The 22,259-nt window shown below is 36.2% G+C and overlaps 1 protein-coding gene across 1 annotated transcript in view; it reads left to right on the forward strand.

Annotated features, from left to right (window-relative positions):
* Window positions 1-22,259, forward strand: part of LOC149787557 (nuclear receptor ROR-beta-like) — a 135,650-nt gene that overhangs the window by 6,143 nt on the left and 107,248 nt on the right. Inside the window, exon 2 of the mRNA XM_089973703.1 lies at window positions 21,484-21,620. The gene's annotated coding sequence lies outside the window, so the exon portion shown is untranslated. The remainder of the gene's footprint in view (window positions 1-21,483; window positions 21,621-22,259) is intronic.

Below are 22,259 nucleotides of genomic sequence, written 5' to 3' on the forward strand. Positions count from 1 at the left end.
GCTTTTGACGGATGCTCCCTTCTTCATTTCAAAATTTCTTTCATGCAGTTTTGTCCTGAAGTGTTCCTCCAGATCATTTATCTTCGACACCACCAGTTTAATGTCTTTACTGCATATTTTACAAGAGTATGTGAAGATCCTAACTTGGATACATCCAGAGTGCCAGGGAAGACTTTAATCCAATCAGCCTGAAACATGTCACTACCTCGGTCAATGTCTTCAAGCTTGCGTTTCTTTGATTTATGCTCAGGCATTTGATGGATGGAATATTTCAACTAGATGAGAGAAATAAAAAAAAATTTTAAAAAATATTTTAGATTTGACATGTGATAGAGGAAGTTCTCCCGATTACAAATATGTTACGAATTTATATTTGTCCCCATAAACCCTAAGATATTACGCCAGGAGGTTTCCATAAATTGAAACCTAAAAATTATTTTTCTTTTACAACGTAGCAGTCCGGAAGTTTATAAATCATAAGCTGTTGATTGTTTCTATTTAACTGCATATCGGGAGTTTGAAAAGTTATGAATTTGCTATTTGTTGTGCCGATTTTGGTCACAAACTTGATATAAATTGACAGTGTTACATATTTTCGAATCACTTGGTAAAACAGCATGATAAAATGCCGGTGCTAAAATCAGTATTTATTTTTATTTAGTATATTGTTAAAATTTTAAATAAATCGGCTTTATCTCCACACAGAAAAGTCAGACGAATTACGGTTACACCAACATGATTGCCATACTATGTAAAGCAGTGCTGTCCAACCTTTTTGACACCATAAGCCACTGAAAAATGTTTTTCTTGAAAATCTTGGACTGAAATTTTGCAAGGAAATTACATAAAACCTTATAACACTCCCATCAAAGTCAGAATAATCCTCTCTAGTCTGTCTTTATTAATAATTATTTGGAAAAACTTGATTTATGACAGTTATTTCAAATGGCCCAAGATTCCCCAAACTTTTTCTCAGTCTCTTCTCAACTTTGTCATTTCCTGAACTTGAACCAATGTTACTCGAACGTACATTAATGTAACTGTTGGACTGTTATCAGCGTGGGTCCTAATAAAAATCAAATAATGCTTCCAAACAAGAAACATTAACAATTGTGAGCTACCAATTTATTGTGAGCATATATATGAATCTTACTAGTTACATGTCACACTGACCATGATAGAATGTACTGTGAAAATATCTATAAAAAAATGCAAAATTACAAAGTTCAGGATTGAACCAGTCAAGTCTCATGACATTTCTGGACCTTACTGTGTAGCACAGTATCTTCATGACACCAGCCAGCATGTGCAGAAAATGCATGAAGTTAGAGTTTTTGACACTCCACTAGGGAAGGTCCATTCAAAAATTTTCAAATTCAGATTTGGGGTAAATGAAAAGTAAGGCAGGACAAGTAAATTTTCTGAAACCATTTGGATGGAAAAATTTTTTTTATCAACTCTGAAATTTTACGGGCTTGTTTTGAGGAGCATGATTGCTTTTGTATGCCATCATGCTTCTTAAAATGCATCCAGGAGAGCTATCCATCACTCTCCCCAATCTTTTTGTTCAAAACAAAGATTTCTGGATGTTTTCTATGTAAAAGTTTCATTTTTTTATGTCAGTTTCCTTTCACAAATACTGATTTGTTTACATGGTTCCACTAATCTGATATATGGCATTGTGTGCCAAAAACATTGATGTTTTGTAAACGATGATGTTGTAAATATTCGAGGAGAGTGAATAACTCCCCAGCTTCATCCTGCAATTTACAAAACACAGAGGGGCCCTGAGTGGTCTAAAGCGCTCTCTGTTACGGATCACTGCCATCTCACCTCCGTCTGCGTGAGTTTGAGTCTCAGGTTGTGTGGGGTTCGGCCAATGTGGGTATGTGAGAAAGCTTGCCAGTAGCCTCTTGTGGGTCGGTGTTTTTTTCTGGGGTTTCCTGGGTTCTTCCTCTACCATTAATACTGGCCGCCATGTATGTCCTGTTGTGTGCTGAAAAATGGCGTTAAACCCAACAATAACAACATAACAGAGAACACAAGCCCTGAGAGAGATCGGTATCGTGACAAATTTTTACAGCATTATTTCTGAACATGCTGCGATGTACCCACATTTTTTATTAGAAACAAAATCTGCTAAGCTGTGAAAAATACATTTCTCTGATTTATTGCAAAAAAACACCATATTACATTATATCCATTGTATCATTTGAAGAAATTTTATAAAAATTATACTGCAATGAAAGAAAATCTTAGCTCAGAAGAAAATCACAGCCCCTGCCCAGAAAATTAAATAGTACATTATAGTAGATGAATTTGGTAGGTGTTTATTGCTAGTTGTGCTAATTGTATTGTAGTGCGATGATTAATCTTATACTATCACCTAAAAGACATTGTGCTGACACAAGATAGCTTGTACATGTTGACACTGAATTTACTTATTTTATATACTCATGCGTAAGCCAAATTATTTAGGGGGAGAAAAAAAGCCTGGAGGAAGGAGGCAGAAAGGTTTGGCTTGAATTTTTTGACTACCGGTATGTATTGCCTTTGTAAATGCCAAACATGAGATCACATATGTAATAATGCTGCATAGTTTATATGTGTGCTGTCTTGAAGTCAAACTAGTATATTTTCTAACTTTACAGGTAGAAATATGACTGAAAAATGCGCATTGTCCATCCATCAGAAAATGCAGCAATACATGCTTTTGAGCCATGATTTTCCAAAAGAAACCCCAGAGTAATCTCAATCAAGTCTAAACCCGCAGCTAATCAGTGATAATTAAAATCAGTGCATGCTAGATTTATTTTGGTACTAATAAGATATGAAGAAAAAAACTAAATAAAAAGATTGAGCAGTTATAATTCTGAAGGTTTTTATGACAGAAACTTTTGGTATTGAGAGTAGCAATACATGTATGATAGTTGAGAGACTCCATAGGGGTTTCTGTTGTACGCATGCCTAAGAGTAAGAAGTGTAAATAACAGGCATTTAACATTATATAGCCTGCATGATTAATTATTAATAATATAATTTGTGTTTTTTTTTTAATAGGTTTGTTTGGAAGTAAAAGGCAACCACCTGCAACTACTGCAATGCTTAATCCATCGTACATAATATCGCAGGGATAAGTGTTTTATTTTACCCTCATTTCTGCTTCAGAGTTTCCCAGTTTTTATTTTGACCCCCAGTTTTGATACCAAAGTTTGTTTTTTACTCACTCTGACCCCCAGTTTTGATACCAAAGTTTGTTTTTTACTCACTCTGACCCCCAGTTTTGATACCAAAGTTCGTTTTTAACTCATTCTGACCCCCAGTTTTGACACCATGGAGATTTTTGACTCTCAGTCTTGCACACCAAGGGGATATACTGGGGATAATGGGGATTTTTTGTTGCACAGTGCCAACGAATTTACTAATCCTTATCTACTCTCTCTGATGTATTGTTTAATGAGAGAAAGCAGGGGTCATGATTTTTAATCAAAGTCATAACTTTTACACCTGCGTGAAGTATGTCTAATGATGTCTACACTGACACTCAGTCACATTTTGTTAACTGAATGAAAATAGTAAAAGAAAGAAACTGATAAATAGTAATCATTTTGATAACCATCTGCTCATGGAAAACTTGCACAATAAAGTTTAAATAGGATACTACCACCATCAAAAGTTATTTAGGTTTATTCTTTCTAGAAATTTCAAGCAATAGTTAAAATGAATAGTGATGGAAATTAAAAACTTAAAGTTGTTGAATATGCCAAAGCAAATAACATTCATACTGCAGCACACAAACTTTGTGAGATGCAAGTACGGGAATGGCGGAAAAGCAATGCATTATTAGAATGGATGCCAAGAAAGAGAAGATGTGTCGGATTTTTATCACTTCATTCATATTTTGGAGAAAAAAACTCAGTGATATTGTTAGTGAATGTCAACAAAATGGAGACATTGTCACAAGAATTGCAATTTGTCTCCATGCAATGCAAATGGTGAAAGATGACAGATACAAGTTGGTAGATTCATACAGATTTGTGCATTGGACATTGGTATTCACGATTTATAAACTGGCATGTTTTTTTTTCCGAGGCAGAGAATGAAGATCACAAAAACTTTCAACAAACTTGGAAGAAAAAAATTGAATCAATAAAGATGTTTATCATCCAACAAAAAATGGACTGCTCATTTGAAATATCACAAATTGGAAATATTTCAACTTATAAATTACTGTTTGTACATTAATTTTGTTTGGCTGGAAGAAAACATTTTTTTTTAGTAATGTGGTTTGCCTAAATAATTCTATTTAGAACTTAACCACATGCACCTTGTGATGTCTTGGACTGATGGGTCTTCTTATGAGCAGTGTCTTTACTATTCAGTTATTGGAGGGCGGTCCTCTTCAGTGCTTTAATGGGCTTCTGTGTGAGTATATATAGAAACTATACTATTGTTATAATTAGCAGGGAAACTTTGAGTGGGATGTCAACACCTGGACAAGATACTTATCAGTGAGGGCTGGTAAACATAAAACACATACTCAGCAAACCAGAAAATATTTAATGGACTTGACAAATGATGTAAAATTCAAACAGAAAACAACTACTGTCCAGAAAATATTAAAATAATTTTTAATCCGAAATTTGTCCACATTGTTGGGTTTGGCCCCCATGCTGGCATACGTAACACATCAGGCTCTTCTTAATTGTATGATAGTCGGATATTCTTCACATTTCTTTCTACAGTGATAGAATTTCAAAGACTTGTGGACCAACATATTGTTAGCCTTTTTTCTGATGTGCTGGTGGTGTAGTGTTAGAAAAAAGAAAAAAGGCAGAGAACAACTTGTTGTTCTAGTTTTTAGTGAAATGTATGTGCAAAACATTTACGTCTTTGTGGTCATTCTCACTTTTCTAGGTTCTGTTAAGGATTGGACCAACAAGTTGTTCTCTGCCTTTTTATTCTTGACTTGACTGGTGACAGAGTTTTCCACCACTAATAGTCATGTCAGAAAGAAAACAACTTGTTGGTCTATTTTATCCTGCACATTTTTGTGATTCGCGCCAATTTATAGAAAAGATGTAAATGAATGTGTGACAAATGTACATTATATTTGCAAGCCACTGCTCCGGTGGCCTAGTGCTTAAAGCATTCACCTCAGATGCAGGAGGTCATGGGTTCAATCCCTGGCCAAGTCATACTAAAGACTTACAAAAATGGTACTAACAGCTGCGTCTCTTGGCGCTTAGCATTAAGAGGTTAGCGTTGGACTGGTTGGCCTGGTGTCAGGATAATGTGACTGGGTGGGACATATGCTACATGTCTGTGGCATGATGCCCCAGCGCTAGACATCACTATAAACTGTCACACTGCAGACATCGTAGTGATATGACTAAAAAATTGTTGAAGCTATGTTAAAAATCCAAATGATGCACACATATTTTTGCAAGCCATGCTTTTATTTCTGTGCTAAATCCCTTTTTTGTGTAGGAAAATATTTCAGTTTTAAGAGCTGTTTGTAGTTTCATCTTTACCTGTATATGTTTTTGGCAGAAAACTAATTAGAAGTTCTTAATTAAATTTTTGTTGAAACCTTTTTGAAAAAAAGGCCTTCATAAATACCTTGAAAACAAAACTTTAAGTGTATAATACTCTCTGTATTGCAAAATAAGGTCAGATATGGCTGCCACATTGAAAATCTCACAGTTCTCCTGAGTGGAAGGTCACACTAAATACACCTAAAGTCTAATAATAGTATCTAGGTTATCCTAGATGAAGATGGTGCAGATATTACATCCCAGTTTAGTTGCCACAGTGGCAGATTTTGAAAATCTTGTCACTCAAAAACATTGGAAATGGTTTCAGCACTCACAAGTTATAAAGAAATTAATAAAAATAGGTCTTTATCTTGTATTCTTACAAGATACTTAGACTCCTCTTCTGACAATCGTATACTCATTATTCCCACTATGAAAACAAAGTCATATGGTCAGCGTTCTTTTTGCATACCAAGGCCCAGCAACGTGGAATGAATTACCCACTGAACTTAGACACAAAGACACAGTGATCACATTCAAGAGGGCTCTCAAAACTCACTTATTTTGACTGCTAGAACAAACTTAAAGACCTAATAATGTTTCCTACCTGAAATATTCTCAGCATGTTTTTTATTTTTTAATGTTTTTTCTAATTTCATGGTGTTTGTTTTTCTGATAATATTATTATATGTTTTTTTATCTTATAGGTTTTGTCTAATGTAAAGCGCTTAGAGCTTCTAAAGATTAGGCGCTATACAAAGTCCTCATTATTATTATTATTATTATTATTCCTGGAAATTCTTTTTGGACATTAGAGCCTCTTTCCCTTTAGGATAATTTTGTTATGATATGCACAAAATCTCTCAACTATATGGAAACGATTGCTGGAGCTTTTATGTTCCATTTACATCTGTAATTGATCAGGACTGTAACTTTACCATTTTCCATAATGTAAACTGTATTCACATTCTCCAACATGTGTGTTGACAAGGCCTGAAGAACTGACAAGTGAGCAATATTGGTAATACGTTTCCTGTTGCTATTGCATACCTTACCATTTCTGGTACAAAATTGACTTTTATCAATATAATAAGATATCATCCCCCCCCATATGGTGACTTTCAGAAATTTCTGGAATATCAGACTATCAAAACATAGACCCAATCTGTTTCTCACATCACAGGACAAGGTGCAATAGTTGTATTTATTCCTGACATTGCAATTTACATTGGTGAACTTAACCCTGTGTGGAAAATTTGCCATTGCTACATGTACCAATGTGTGGATCAAGCATCTAAATGTAACTCATTTTATTTCTTGAGTATTGTACCCCAAGTCCAGTGTTTATTCATTAGTTCTATTACCTCTTGAGACTTGTAGACATTTCCTGTATATGAATTTTAGCATTTCCCATTAATGTTACCCAAGAGGTGTTCAGATAAAATTGTATTGTTGCATTTGATTTTTTGATTTATTATTTCAGACTCATATGTAGCTTACCATCTCCCATTCTTTGCTAGAATTGAATGTGACCTCAATTTAATAGAAGCAATAACTTAACCCATCACTATTGTGCAGATTGATCCTTTTTCATGCTTTTTCCATTGTTCATTTAATTTGAATATATTGTTATGTATATTTAATTTGGTTTATATTTGATTTAATTCAATTGTTTGTTTCTTATTTTTTTTATTTTTTTTATTCCATTGTTATTGTAATGTTACTTTATTTACTGGAATAGAGTTCAGTTCTGACTGATTTTTTAATAATATGTAAACAGATTTATAGAAACATTGTATCTAATGCTGACTTAGTTCCCGACCTTGATTCAGAACCAGTGATAGTTTGTAGTAACAACCTTTTAAAATTTGTTTTTATTTTTTCTCAGAGTAAGATTCATAAAGTGTAATCGAGGCCATACTTGGAGTACGTGGCAAATATATGTAGCAGTTGTTACAGACTCTGGTTTTTCCAGAGGATTGGCCCACATAAAATGAGAAATTAAAGTGTTTTATGTTGTGTCTAGTTTTGGGCTAATTATTTTATTTCTTCAATTTATTTGGATTTAAAGTTTGTTTTCCCTTAAAATATTAGTGTTTTTAATTAATTCTTGGACAAAGATATTTATTGAAATTTACACAGAATTCAAAAACTGGAACATTTTTTGTGATTCAACTGTTGAGACATAAGTACGATGCTTACCACAGCATATGTCATCACCTTCCATTTTGAATTTCATCTGTATTCGAACTGTTTCATTAGGACTTTTTATTACTAGGACTTCTATTTTTTAATTCGTGGATTATTTTTGGCTTTGATTCATAAAACCTAAGTTCTTTTTCTTAATTTTGCCTTGTTTTTTTTTAGGGAAATAAATTATTTGTTTAATTGGATGAAGATTCTTGCCTTCACTTTTTTCTTGTTATGTTTTGTAAGAGTCTAAACACATAAAAATATCCTCCCGTAGAGTGGAGAATTGTCAGTGTGATGCAGTCCACTCTTGCATCTGACATGGGACATGTGTAGAAAGGAAATCTTTTTCAAGGACACGATACTGTTTGGAAAAATGCCTGCATCATCACTTGAGAAAATTTTCTTGTAGCAAGTGTTTACCACATCAGCGGTCTCCCTTCTACAGTTTGTTCAAGTCCTAATGGTTCACTATCCATTCTGTAATTTAAGTTCTGTGCTGGTAACCTTTTCTTCCATTTGAAACTCATTTGTCTAAGGGACATACTTAGTGTATGCCACTCTTCAAGGGTTTGGTATATCATCCTACTTTTAAAGGTAAATCCTTGTGCTAAGGAATAACAACACAGCCTGCTTTTAAGGGTCAGTGGTCAGTGAGAGGCTTGTGTTTTCCTCTCTCTCTCTCTCTAAAAAATAGATTGACATTTGTAGATCTATGAATTTTTTGTTGTTGATTCCTTCAACATGTTATATGTTAATGTCTGCACTCTTGCTTCTTAACTGTTTTTTGCACATTTTCCTTAATTAAAAAATTACAATCATCATACTTTACTAATAGACAAAACAAGTAATTCAGTTGTCTTCCATATGCATACACAGGGGTGTACTTGTCTTGCTTAGCCTAGTACCAGGTGAGTATGCATGGCATTAAAATATTTTGTCTTATTTCGGTTTTGAGAATAATGCAAGGAAAGTGTATGTGGCAATGTGGCCACAAGAAGGGCCATTGGGACATTTACCCACACTGCATCCATTGCTTCAGATGCTCATTAAAAAATCCTTTTGCACTTTGCAAATTATGGCTTTGTGAAACATAGAATCTAGTTGATTCCAGTCACACCTATGGGTGGTAGAGGAAATGTCCGACCCCCTCTTCATTAGAACTGTTTTTTGTTGTTGTTGCAGACTCCCCAATGCTCTGCAAATGGCTTAGCTCTTCATCTAAGAAGAGCACTTCAGGGTCCCATGAGTATATGGGACCATCTTCACCTGTAACCTGTGACCACCCATTTGAAAGAGGGACTGAATGTTTGAAGAGTTTAGCTCACCCCAATGAAAGAGAGAAGTTGGACACTCTTCATGTTCAGGGCTGCATGTTGCTTCCTCCGAAGAGGAAGGTAGTGCACTACTCACCTTGTGCCCCAAGCATCATGTTTCTTCTTCCCATTAGGTAAGAGGTGCATCACACACCTTATATCAATGACATCATTTTGTTCCCTCCCATTAGGAAAGTGGAGTACCACACACCTCATATCAATGACATCATTTTGTTCCCTCCCATTAGGAAAGTGGAGTACCACACACCTCATATCAATGACATCATTTTGTTCCCTCCCATTAGGAAAGTGGAGTACCACACACCTCATATCAATGACATCATTTTGTTCCCTCCCATTAGGAAAGTGGAGTACCACACACCTCATATCAATGACATCATTTTGTTCCCTCCCATTAGGAAAGTGGAGTACCACACACCTCATATCAATGATATCATTTTGTTCCCTCCCATTAGGAATATTCTTGATGGTGTGTTGACCTCTCCTACTAAGGAGGTGGTGGATTGCATATAGCAGGATGTTGCTAAAATGCCCTAAAATGTGTGGTGCACTGGAACCAACACTTTACAGGTAGCATGTCATGGCTCCTTGAGGAGAAGGATCAGCACCACACTCTTCTGATTAATGAATCAGTTGAGGATGAGGTTATCTCAAACCACCCATCCTTGTTATGCCACTAGTCCTTAGAGGATGTGGAGCTTTCCACCTCCAGGTCCTTGGTCCTTTATGCCCCAGTGAACTACTGGACTATGCCCCCACAATAGAGGTGAAGATTCGACTCGTGTCCAGCTATCAACTCCTCACCAGGTGGTGTCAGCCCAAATAGCCATTACATCATTCATGGCAGATGATCTCATCTCCCATTTATATTTCATAGCACTATAGCCACTACAAACCTCACCAAAATATGGACCATAACACTGTGTGATCCTGTGCCACCTCCACAACTGAGGGACATGGTGATGCCCAACCACTCACTGATTTGGACTATGCTACTCGTGTTAACTCAAACAAGTTTTAGGCTGCACCACTAATGCCTCCTATGAGGCCTACTTCTACTCATTTGGATGAGGAGGATGAGGTCTGATTTTATGATAATGCAGTTAATGAAGTAAGCCACCTTTTAGCCCCAGTGTCTGAAACTATTTGTCCAAGAAAATCCTTTCCATCCTGTAAAAGAAGTTAGGGGTGCTACCTCAACCAGACCTCATGCTTCTTCTTCAGTCCTACATGATCAAGGGAATCTCTCAGAGGATCTCTGCAGGCTAAAATGTAGCTTGTCCTTACGTTGACATTGAGACCCCTGGTTTCTACTGCCAGTAACTGAATTCAGACATTGCTGACCTTATTAAGTATTTTGGGCTGTAGAGGCCTAATTTCTTGCACCCTCTTATGCCTAGATGGAATCTTTCTTTTACTTTATAGTCAGTGAACTTTCGAGGGAGTTCTACTTTCAGGAGCTCACACTGAAAACTTTTTATTGACTTCCTGTAGCATCTGTGAGATTCATACCTTACCTATCAACATAGACTCTTTCTGGTTTAATGGAAAGTATGATTCCATTTCTCTTCTTGTCAGTTGGGATTTTTAAGAGAAAAAAATCAAATACCTTTGATATCTCCAATTCAGTCAAATCTGTGCTGGGATGATCTTGATAGACTCTTATGGCCAGTGAGGGCCTTCCATTTATATCGACCTTCCAAGGAAAACTGAAGGGTTGGAAATGTATTTTCCTTTTTCTTAAGGCTTGGTATACATTTTGGCTGCAACTGTATAATGGTAGTGACTACAATCAAAAGAGAAAATCAGTCCCTTACTAATTGCCTTTTGTTTATGAAACTAAAAGCCACAAGGTTTAAGCCATTGCTGCCTCATGGGCCTGGTACCTTAAACAATCCTTCTTGGAGGATGTCATGAAAGTTGTAATTTGGTGTTCCCATAATACCTTCACCTTATTTTACCTCATTAGCACTAACATGTGCAGGTATTTTTTCTTTGGGACCTATTCTTGCAGTACATGCAGCCACGAGAGACACCCATATTTTATTACTTGGATCTCTCACTCATTGGTGAGTAAATTCATTTTCTGTTTTTGATCAGTTTTAATTAGAGCATTAGCCTACCCATATGACAAAAATTCAGCTGCAGAATAGTGATGGATAACTTATTGTTGCTAATAATATGTAGGTTTTTTTTTGGGAGGGGTAAACTAATTTTAGCTATGCAATACTTATCTGTTGCTATCATTGAATGCCTTCCTCTGATGCCCTGGTGGAATTGTCATCTGTGAAAGAGATGACCATTCAGTGCAGACATACTGCATATCAGGATTTTGTCATACTGACAGTGCTCCACTCTGTGGGAGGATGTATACATATCAAACAAACTTTCCTTCTTGTGATACAAAAAGCATATGGCTGTGCAATAGTCAGGGTCAACGTTCCCTCTAAGCTGCGCACGCACGACTGCACAGATGCTCAGACTTCCCCCCCGCAGCTGAATTGTTCTCCATGCAGCAGATCAAAATTACCAAATATTCTATCCAACATTAATGCTCAAGTCACCTTAATGCTTGCACAGTGCAACGCGCATAGCGTGCACATCTACCATTCACTTAGAGGGAACATTGGTCAGGGTTCCCATAGGTCCTGGAATCCTGGAAAATTTATGGAAGTCAAAATATATATTTCTAGGGCCTTGAAAAGTCACGGAATTTCTTGGAACCTTGCAGTGTTTTGGAAATGTCATGGAATTGTTTACATTGGAGTTTTAAAAAAGTTGATAACTGCTGATTTTCAAATTAATAAGCACCGATTCAAAGACTTGTTTTGAACACAATGATTAATTTGCTTGGAAATGAAAAACATTGAGGTCTTTGAGTTTTGTGAAATGGTTCTGGAAATGTTTTGGAAAAGTCATGGACTTTTTTTTTATCAAGTCTGTTCTTCTATGATTGGGCCAGTAGGAACCAAGTCTGTTGGTGTTTTTTCTTTTTTTTCCTTTGAAAATGAAATATGCTCAGTATCAAGAATTATAGAGCAGCAGTTCCAACGTACTTGAATGGTTTTGAACCAGCACTTCCATTGAACCACTGAGTGAGGCCTCGTCCAGGACCTACCACTCAAGACTGTGTTTTTTATTTATAAGTATTACTCTAGCATCTGCAAGACAATGCAAGATTTGCAAGAATGAAAGAAGGTCTGCTGAGATTACAAATTTGTTTCTCTCCATCAGCCAGAATTGTTAGAGCACATGAAGCTCCAGCTATTGCTGTCTCATTGGCCTGCCTTGAATCACTTAATCATTCCTTCTTGAGGGACTTCATGATTGCAGCATATGGCATTTCCATACTGCCTTCTGCCTGTTACAGGGAGCAACATTTTACCCAAGCCTTGAGCATCATAATGAGAGTTTCCACTGATGTTGTATTCATATTAAAAGTATGCTGGTACTTTGGCCCAAAAAAGCATAAAGTTACACAATAGCGATGGTTAAGTATTGCTTAATTAAAACTTCATTAAAATTAGTTTTACCCTCCTGAAAAATTATATTTTTCAGAAAGGAAGCCAAATAGTATTCTATGAATGAGTAGTTAGGTCTCATTGTTAATTACAAAAAGGTCAGATGACATTTCTGTTAGTAGTTTGGAGCAAGACCATAGTCCATTTTAAACAATTTATTTTAACTGTGTTGATAGCTTTCTCTCTCATTCTCTCCCTCTTCTCATTAGCAGATAATCTTTAGTGATCTGAAGGATGTAAAGAATGCAGGGTGATAAACAGATAATTGCAGAAATTTAATACTAGCTGTATTGATTAGTTCACAGTTTCTTCTTTCTGTTACTTATTTTTCTCCTAGGAGAATCGGAAGATCGATTAGCCTGTGTCTATGTTGTATGATTCATCAGAATGGTGTACATTCGGTAAAATAAACACTGTAAACCAGTCCTTGGGAACATTGTTTGCCACTCTAATGGCAAAGAGCATTATTCCTGTCTGTGGAACTTGTCTTCAGCTTGAAAGGTTCCACCTGAAGAAGCTAATTTATGGACAAAAGGTTGATAATTAGTTCCCATGCCCCTTTATTTTTTGATACCAGAAAACTGGTGGAAGAACATGGAAGCCATTACTAGAGAAGGAAGATCTCAAAACTGAAATCCATATCTTCAGTTTGTGATAGAGAGAACCCACTACTTGTCTGTAATGCCTGAATATAACTCATGTGGAGCAACTTGGAAGGTGGATTAGAGCAACTTTTAACCTCCTGGGGTGTTTGGGGTAAGTAGGTCTGCCCCTTTCTCTTTTTGACTGCACTTCATTAAAGAGCAATGCCAGACCACAGACTATGGCATCAACCTCTCCACAATGGGGCTAAGGCAGGGGAAGGATCAAGTTAGTGGTGGTGATGGTGGTCTCACACCCTGAAAGGATTTAGTGGAGTTATTGGAAAGAGGGAAATTCCAATCCAGTCTTCTTCTCTAATCCGGCATCTGTATGCTGATTCCCAGTCATAAGCAGAATTCAGTGGCTCTCAATGTGATCCCTATTCTTATACAGGAAAGGTTCCAGTGATAGTTGGCCAGTACTTGTAGACTGGTTGTCCAGTGACTTCCACAGATGCTGTAGACTTTTATCATAGCTCCCCCTTTTCTTGGTGGCTTGATCCGGTTTCAGCAATGGGCTACATGTATTTAAAGGGTAAGGGTACTGCTTTACCTTCACAGGAAGGGGGAGAGGGCTCACTCTCAGCCATCATAAGAAGTCTTGTGATTCAAATCCCATGGCCATGTGACTTCCTGTTCAGCAATAATGAGATTTACAAGTTGGCTGATGTGGTGATCATATTGGATATCAGATTGGCTCCATTTCATACAGGACCAACTAGACATCATAAGAAGTTAAATAGAAACCAGATGTTGGTGACTGTCCATTCAGGACATGATTTTCAAACTGGCTGCTGTGGCAGTCATATTGTACATCAGACTGACCCCTTTTAATTTAGGAACAACTAAACATGATAAGAAGTCTTTTAGTGAAAACCCCATTATGATATGACTCTCTGTTCAGGAAGTACATAGCTATTACAAGATTTTCAGTATGGTCTTGTGGTGGAAACCTGAGTGGCATAATTTTCATTCAGGACTGGCTGGACAATGGGATGAATGTGTAAAGTTTTGTCACAGTTAAGGTAATTTAAGAAGAGTAGTGGTAACCAACTTGTGCTAACACATGGACAGATGATGGACAGCAGACCATTCCATACATTTTTCAGGTGTTAGTGATACTGACCATTTACCAAGGCCAGTCAGACTCTTATAAATAGTCTCTAGTATGCTAACAATTGACCAATCAGAAGTAAAGATGACATCATAAATATGCCCAGGCAAGGTTTTCCATGATGCCAACATCCAAGTAAAATTATAATTACTTAAAATTTTTAGCTTATTACAATTCCAACAGCTGAGTATTTTGTATACCATATTTACCATTTATATTGGGATACCTTACTTGTTGGGACACCATAAATTAAATTTTAGAGGTATTTTGTGTGCACTGTATGTTCTAGGTCACATTTTTTTGAGCTGTAAGTTGTAGGATACTTGTTAAATCGTTCGAAAAGTACATCAGAAATAGCACTCAAACTTCAGATTTATTTTTAAAAATATTTAAGTGTTTACTTGAGATAAAAACTTTAATCCACTGCAGCATCTCTTCTCATAAACCCAACCCTTCTCCTGCACATGTATGATCTTTTTTTGCTTCTTAATGCCATGTAAAATTATCATTGGAGACACATCTTCTGAAGTGGAAACCGCAAGGACTAAAGAAAGACATTTTTGTCCGCAACAGTCGTGCAAATTCTCAATTTCAACCCCCTTCTAACTGACATTCTGTCCAGGAATGAGATTAAAGTACACCACCAGAGTTTCATCCACGTTAATGATCATATTGTTGGTGAAAAAATCTTCATTTCTGACTTTCACAAATTCATTGAATGATTTTATTTTTATTTTCTCCAGATCTTTTGGGCAATATCTGTGCATTCAGCACTAGCCTGTGCCACTTTAAAAACTGTTCCATTGTTTCAATTTTCCTATGCATACCATTAAAAAGGAACCAGAGTTGGCTGTAATGTCTGCCAACTAGGTACTTAAAAACATTAGGATCGGCACGCTTGAAAGAATCCAAAGTCATCGTCCAAGATTGGCTTGCTTTGTAATAAAATAACCTTTGTATTTGATATCCTGTTAGTAAGTTCAGACAGTGGGTTTATTGCTTGCTTCCAGTTGTGTTTCTTCATCACCCAGGCTTCTCTTTGCTTGCCATCAGTAATCATAATTACGGGCATTGATGTTTACAGGGTAAATAGTGTATACAGCAATAACATGCCTTAATAAACCCTTTTGTAACCCATGCTAGCAAAAAGATTGTCTTTTGCACTTACATATGATCCATACTTTTGGTACAGAAATATTGTTTAGCTTTCTCATGCTGTGACAAATTCTATTGGCGACAACACATCTGAAGTGCAAACTGCAAGGACTAGAGTAAGATTTTTTTATCTGCACCAGTTGTGCAAACTCTTATGCTTTAAAAAGTGTTCCATTGCTTCAAATTATTTTTAAAAAATCCTGAGAATACTATTAAGTTGGCTTCCATATGTAATCTGACTTGATATCTATATTTAAAAAAATCGGCATGCTTGAAAGATTCCAATGTCGTCTTCGAGGTCGGCTCACTTTGTAATAAAATAGTCTTTGTATTTGATATCCTGTCTTAAGTTCAAACAATGAGTTTATTGCATATCTGCCAGTTGGGTTTCTGTTTGTTTGCCATCTGTAATAATAATTGATAAAAATGGGCATTGATGTTTACAGGGTAAATAGTATATACAGTAATAACATGCTTTAATAATACTTTTTGTAACCCATGCTAGCAGAATGACACTGAATGTATTTTCAAATACTGATTTTTTTGTGCAAGATAGTTCACCTGGATATAATACAATCTTGCTTATTTTGCAACTTATGCTGTCATGCATGAATGGTCGGTGCCTTCAGGCAATCATTTGATATTTATTCACCCCTCTTTCTCTCATTTGTGATTTTGTTGGATCCTTTTTTCAGTCTGATAACATATTCAAACCTTTGAGTACAACCAAACATGATTCTCTCTTTTATATTCACGTTAATGAACAGTGAGCCCAGTGCTGTCTAGTGTAAGGGATACACGCTGCAGTATAAATGCATGTGTGACATATACAGATTTCGTGGATATATTTTTTTTGCTTTAATAAATTGCTCAAGACGAACAAAGAAATATATGATAACAATATAAGGTTAGTTTCTTTCATTTTATCATCAAAGAAGCATTTTCTTTATCTGTTATTGCAACCTGCAATGCAGTGGCTGGGGAGGGGGGCACAAATTCAACACAAATTTGTTTTGTTTCTAGTCTTGGGACACATAACCTAGGTGAAAAGAAGTTTCACCAAGAAAGATTTTTTTTCAGCATATCCCAATCATTATACAGTATATACAGTACAAGTGTATTTTTTGTTGGTGAACTTTTTTGTTGTTGACCCAATCCTAACAAACAAGTACATGTATCAATCATTTTAGTTTGCGAGCTATCAGAGTTAAGTAATTGTAAAGTGATTATGTGATTTATTGGGACTGTTAATCATTTACTCTGCCAAATTATTATTTGATCAAAATACAAATTACATGCATTTGTTCTTTTGACAATCCTTTTTGTTAGCATCGTTTGGCACTCTTTTATTGCATGTTTTTAAATCTTACCACAATGTTTTGAAACGCTTGCACTTTTGGACTTGTTTTGTTGTTGTGATTTTGGAGGAATATGAACTTGCATGTTAATCATAAATCGTTTGTTTTTCTTTGTCATACACATTCATGCTTCCATTTTCAGGTGATTATCATATCTTTTTTTCCTATGAAACTTTACATAATTTTTTGGGTGCTACAAATTAGGCAGCAAATGAGCTTGATTCTTGCTTGACTTGGCCAATAGAAAGTAGCAAATGCATCCACAGGTTGACACATAGGATCCAGAAGCTAGGGAAGTTGTGTCACACATCCTCCAAGTATGGTGGTTAAACAACATTCTAAAGGGACAAAGGAAAATTTTATTATATAATGTGTTGGTACTGTTGATAAAATGATAATGTTATTGTGTTCCAAGAGCTGTGGTGACTGGTTAGTGTTTAAATCTTGACCAAATGATAATGCTATTGTGTTCCAAGAGCTGACTGGTTAGTGTTTAATTCTTGACCAAGTGATAATGTTATTGTGTTCCAAGAGCTGTGGTGACTGGTTAGTGTGTTTAAATCTTGACCAAATGATAATGTTATTGTGTTCCAAGAGCTGTGGTGACTGGTTAGTGTTTAAATCTTGACCAAATGATAATGCTATTGTGTTCCAAGAGCTGACTGGTTAGTGTTTAATTCTTGACCAAATGATAATGTTATTGTGTTCCAAGAGCTGTGGTGACTGGTTAGTGTTTAAATCTTGACCAAATGATAATGCTATTGTGTTCCAAGAGCTGACTGGTTAGTGTTTAATTCTTGACCAAATGATAATGTTATTGTGTTCCAAGAGCTGTGGTGACTGGTTAGTGTGTTTAAATCTTGACCAAACGATAATGTTATTGTGTTCCAAGAGCTGTGGTGACTGGTTAGTGTTTAAATCTTGACCAAATGATAATGCTATTGTGTTCCAAGAGCTGACTGGTTAGTGTTTAATTCTTGACCAAATGATAATGTTATTGTGTTCCAAGAGCTGTGGTGACTGGTTAGTGTGTTTAAATCTTGACCAAATGATAATGTTATTGTGTTCCAAGAGCTGTGGTGACTGGTTAGTGTTTAAATCTTGACCAAATGATAATGCTATTGTGTTCCAAGAGCTGACTGGTTAGTGTTTAATTCTTGACCAAATGATAATGTTATTGTGTTCCAAGAGCTGTGGTGACTGGTTAGTGTGTTTAAATCTTGACCAAACGATAATGTTATTGTGTTCCAAGAGCTGTGGTGACTGGTTAGTGTTTAAATCTTGACCAGATGATAATGTTATTGTGTTCCAAGAGCTGTGGTGACTGGTTAGTGTTAAAATCTTGACCAAATGATAATGTTATTGTGTTTCAAGAGCTGTGGTGACTGGTTAGTGTTTAAATCTTGACCAAATGATAATGTTATTGTTTTTCCAAGAGCTGTGGCGACTGGTTAGTGTTTAAATCTTGACCAAATGATAATGTTATTGTGTTCCAAGAGCTGACTGGTTAGTGTTTAATTCTTGACCAAATGATAGTGTTTGGTGACTGGTTAGTGTTTTTAAATCTTGACCAAATGATAATGTTATTGTGTTCCAGGAGCTGTGGTGACTGGTTAGTGTTAAAATCTTGACCAAATGATAATGTTATTGTGTTCCAAGAACTGTGGTGAGGGGTTAGTGTTTAAATCTTGACCAAATGATAATGTTTTTGTGTTCCAAGAGCTGTGGTGACTGGTTAGTGTTTAAATCTTGACCAAATGATAATGCTATTGTGTTCCAAGAGCTGACTGGTTAGTGTTTAATTCTTGACCAAATGATAATGTTATTGTGTTCCAAGAGCTGTGGTGACTGGTTAGTGTGTTTAAATCTTGACCAAACGATAATGTTATTGTGTTCCAAGAGCTGTGGTGACTGGTTAGTGTGTTTAAATCTTGACCAAACGATAATGTTATTGTGTTCCAAGAGCTGTGGTGACTGGTTAGTGTTTAAATCTTGACCAAATGATAATGCTATTGTGTTCCAAGAGCTGACTGGTTAGTGTTTAATTCTTGACCAAATGATAATGTTATTGTGTTCCAAGAGCTGTGGTGACTGGTTAGTGTGTTTAAATCTTGACCAAATGATAATGTTATTGTGTTCCAAGAGCTGTGGTGACTGGTTAGTGTGTTTAAATCTTGACCAAACGATAATGTTATTGTGTTCCAAGAGCTGTGGTGACTGGTTAGTGTTTAAATCTTGACCAAATGATAATGTTATTGTGTTTCAAGAGCTGTGGTGACTGGTTAGTGTTTAAATCTTGACCGAATGATAATGTTATTGTGTTTCAAGAGCTGTGGTGACTGGTTAGTGTTTAAATCTTGACCAAATGATAATGTTATTGTGTTCCAAGAGCTGTGGTGACTGGTTAGTGTTAAAATCTTGACCAAATGATAATGTTATTGTGTTCCAAGAGCTGTGGTGACTGGTTAGTGTGTTTAAATCTTGACCAAATGATAATGTTTTTACAAAAAGGAAGTTGTATTTGTCGGAAATGAAATTATCCGTAGACTTTTATGAGATGGATTTTTTTTGTAAACTCTTAAGTCAAGCTGTTTCCAAAACCCGACAGAGAGAGAGAGAGAGAGAGAAAAAAGGAGGGAAGTTCAATCCTCTTGAAAGAGGTGTCACTTGATGATGAAGATGTGGCTACATCTTTGGGGAATTGAAGGTACTCGGATCGACTGCAAAGACAAAAGCCACTTGAGTTCTCTGGCTAGCAAAACTAGTGTCAGCCCGTGGCTGGGGCTTTATATATCAGTTTCTTAAGACAAAGCCAAATATGGCACGTGCCTAGCTCTTTGCGTTGGCCAGAATCTCGAAGTGAGGCTTCATAGTCTCTTACAGATTATTGTCTGGGTCTATGTACGTCATTAGACAGACAATTCTACAACGTCAGCACGATTAGTAATAGCTTATGAATTTTTAGGTTCCCGCAATGCAGTACTTTACGTGTAGTTTTTTTGTGTGCCAACTTTAGGATACAAGGGAAATGTATGTATAAGATGGTTCGTACTTGATCATAAGAGTGCAATCATTGTTAAATAGTACACAATCATAATACCAAAATAAATAGATTCAATTTCAGTATAGTTTAATAGAAGATTACTTTCAATATAATTTAATCAAAACTTGCTCTTAATATAATTTAGAGAAAATTTCAGTCTTGTTACTTGTACTAAAAAATTCTGTCCTAATAATGTTATTGTGTTCCAAGAGCTGTGGTGACTGGTTAGTGTTTAATTCTTGACCAAATGATAATGTTTGGTGACTGGTTAGTGTTTTTAAATCTTGACCAAATGATAATGTTATTGTGTTCCAGGAGCTGTGGTGACTGGTTAGTGTTAAAATCTTGACCAAATGATAATGTTATTGTGTTACAAGAACTGTGGTGAGGGGTTAGTGTTTAAATCTTGACCAAATGATAATGTTATTGTGTTCCAAGAGCTGTGGTGACTGGTTAGTGTTTAAATGTTGACCAAATGATAATGTTATTGTGTTCCAAGAACTGACTGGTTAGTGTTTAATTCTTGACCAAATGATAATCTTATTGTGTTCCAAGAGCTGTGGTGACTGGTTAGTGTTAAAATCGTGACCAAATGATAATGTTATTTGTTATGCAGTTCTGCATCTCAGCATTTCATCTCCACAGCACTATCATATCTTCCTTGGACACTTGCATATTTGCAATGAACATTTTATCATATGCTCAGGTAGCTAGCTTATCAACAAGTTTGAATATCTTGTCAACAGGAAATCAAAAACCTTTACTATCTGGAGATATTATTGGGTGCTGTAAACAAGACCAAAACCATACTACTGTATATACTTGCTTATAAGAGGAATCCAAATGCAAACTGCAGACACAGAACTGCCATTGCATTATGTGCAGGCAGATCTGGGTCTGTACAGTTTGTTAGAAGTAATCCTTCGAACAAACAACATAGACTCTGATCTGCAGGTACCTTAATGCTAAAGCAGATTAGTATCTTTGTTGTTTGCAGTTTGACTTTACATAATAAATGAGTAATCATGCAGATCAGCATAGCAGTAAACCATCACAATGACTTAATAATCAGGTTATACGGACTGTGATTGAAATTTTCATTATAAGATGATGATCATGTTTCATGTTTGACCTGTTCACCATAAAAAAATTGTACATTTATTGTTCCTACAGTGATAAAGAGCTAAGACAGATCTTTGCTCATTCGGGCATTGAAAATCCCCTTTGGGTGTGGGAATTCATTGTTCATTCAGGCATATGAAAATCCCTTTAAGTGCATGTGTGTGTGTGACTTCTGATTTTAAATATAGACCTGATCTGTAATACCACCAATTGATGGGTACCAGTATATGTTGTTTACAGATTATATTCCTGGTAAATTAATGTGAGATCTGTGTTGGCATGGTGGTTAGTTTGTGTCATCATCATGACCAGAAAGATACTGGTTATACTCTGTTCATCTGCTGTGGGGGCAAAGAACTTTACCTTGCCTGAAAAAAAACTTTCTTGTGTAGATGTGTTATACAATATCTCAGCCTAAACCAAAACCAAGCTATTCAATTCATTTATTATTCTTTTCTATTCCAGGTTAATTCAGCACTTCCAGATATTACTCTTATTATAAAAGAAGATAGGCTTCTCCATGTGACCTGAAGTTAGGATAGCTGATCAAGTGCACACTTTAAGGTTTAGAGCTGGTCAAGGCCAAGACACAGCTATTTCAGGTATGATATGTATTGACTCTGATAGGGCAGTCCCAACCTACAGCTATTTCAGGTATGATATGTATTGACTCTGATAGGGCAGTCCCAACCTACAGCTATTTCAGGTATGATATGTATTGACTCTGATAGGGCAGTTCAAACCTACAGCTATTTCAGGTATGATATGTATTGACTCTGATAGGGCAGTCCCAACCTTGAATGGTAGAAATTGCCCTATCTACTTTCAGTTACCTCAGTGTCAGATAAAATGGAATTGTGTGTGTGTGTGTGTGTGAGGCTTGTTGTTTGCTGTACTCATAAAAATAAGTACATCAAGGTTCTATAGACTTTCTGTGTGTATTTTTTGAAAGCATGTCTGGGCCTGTGATTCTTAGCTTACCTAGCTCTAATTCTGTCAGAGCTTATGGTAATGTCCTTCATTCATTGTGTTTTCATTGTGCATCATTTATTGTGTGCCATCCATTTACAATTCAACAGCTTCTTGCAAAATTACTTGACCCGAGATAGAAGTTTTCTGGCATTAAGTACCTTCAGATTTGTTCATTTGATGTAGATCCATCATTGAATATAGCAAAATCCGCTACTAAAAAATTAGACAAACCTCAAAACAACTTCCTATGAAACCCTGCTCCCCTCCCA

The sequence above is a fragment of the Sinohyriopsis cumingii genome, chromosome 11, assembly GCF_028554795.1.
Source record: "Sinohyriopsis cumingii isolate HCF-2022 chromosome 11, ASM2855479v2, whole genome shotgun sequence".
Classification (NCBI taxonomy): Eukaryota; Metazoa; Mollusca; class Bivalvia; order Unionida; family Unionidae; genus Sinohyriopsis; species Sinohyriopsis cumingii.